The 473-nt window shown below is 22.8% G+C and overlaps 1 protein-coding gene across 1 annotated transcript in view; it reads left to right on the top strand.

Moving 5' to 3' along the window:
* Positions 1-473, top strand: part of LOC106876364 (uncharacterized) — a 77,733-nt gene that overhangs the window by 13,989 nt on the left and 63,271 nt on the right. The window lies entirely within an intron of this gene.

The raw sequence follows: 473 nt of genomic DNA, 5'->3' as shown, positions 1-473 counted from the left end.
GCATGTGTGTGTGGGGGGTGCATGTGTGTGGGGGTGCATGTGTGTATGTGAAAAGCTAGACAAAAACATTTATAAAGATATCACATAATCATAAATATGATAATAAAGAAAAAGGATAGTCCTTGATAAACATTTACAACTGTTTCAAACATTCAGTGATTGATTAATGCAATAATGTTTAAGACATTTAATTTTAAGACTCAGGTCTGCTATGAGCACTAATCCAATGCATATCTATTCTACACCTTTATTGACATCTCATATATATATAAATGTATATATATATATATATATTATGTATATTATATATATTATGTATATTGTATGTATATATATATATATATATATTTTATATATATTTTAATCTATAAAGCTCAATTTAATTTTAATTTTGTATAAATTGATTTTAATTGAGTTTTTACCTGTAATTTTGGATTTTGTCCCTAATATTATTATTATTATATATATATATA

The sequence above is a fragment of the Octopus bimaculoides genome, chromosome 4 (assembly GCF_001194135.2).
Source record: "Octopus bimaculoides isolate UCB-OBI-ISO-001 chromosome 4, ASM119413v2, whole genome shotgun sequence".
Taxonomy (NCBI): domain Eukaryota; kingdom Metazoa; phylum Mollusca; class Cephalopoda; order Octopoda; family Octopodidae; genus Octopus; species Octopus bimaculoides.
The sequence above is the reverse complement of the archived record's forward strand: the minus strand, read 5'-3'. Positions and strand labels throughout refer to the sequence as shown.